We start from the raw sequence: 242 nt of genomic DNA, 5'->3' as shown, positions 1-242 counted from the left end.
TTTAATTTAGATGCTATCGATGCTGGCATTTATCCCCAGTAAAACAAAGTGTCTGTGTCCTGGGCATTCTCCCCTGGAGCAATTATCCTCAGCTAAAAGAAAAGAAATAACTATGCTCCAAAAATAAATGCAACGCAGAAGAAAAAGCCTTCAGTAAGGAAGGGTTCCAGAGAGAGAACAAAGAGGGTGTTGGGTTCATCAGATCACAGGATCAGGAAGAAAAATAGAGAATTAAAAAAAAA

This window comes from Meleagris gallopavo, chromosome 23, assembly GCF_000146605.3.
Source record: "Meleagris gallopavo isolate NT-WF06-2002-E0010 breed Aviagen turkey brand Nicholas breeding stock chromosome 23, Turkey_5.1, whole genome shotgun sequence".
Lineage (NCBI taxonomy): Eukaryota > Metazoa > Chordata > Aves > Galliformes > Phasianidae > Meleagris > Meleagris gallopavo.
This window is presented reverse-complemented; position numbering follows the sequence as displayed.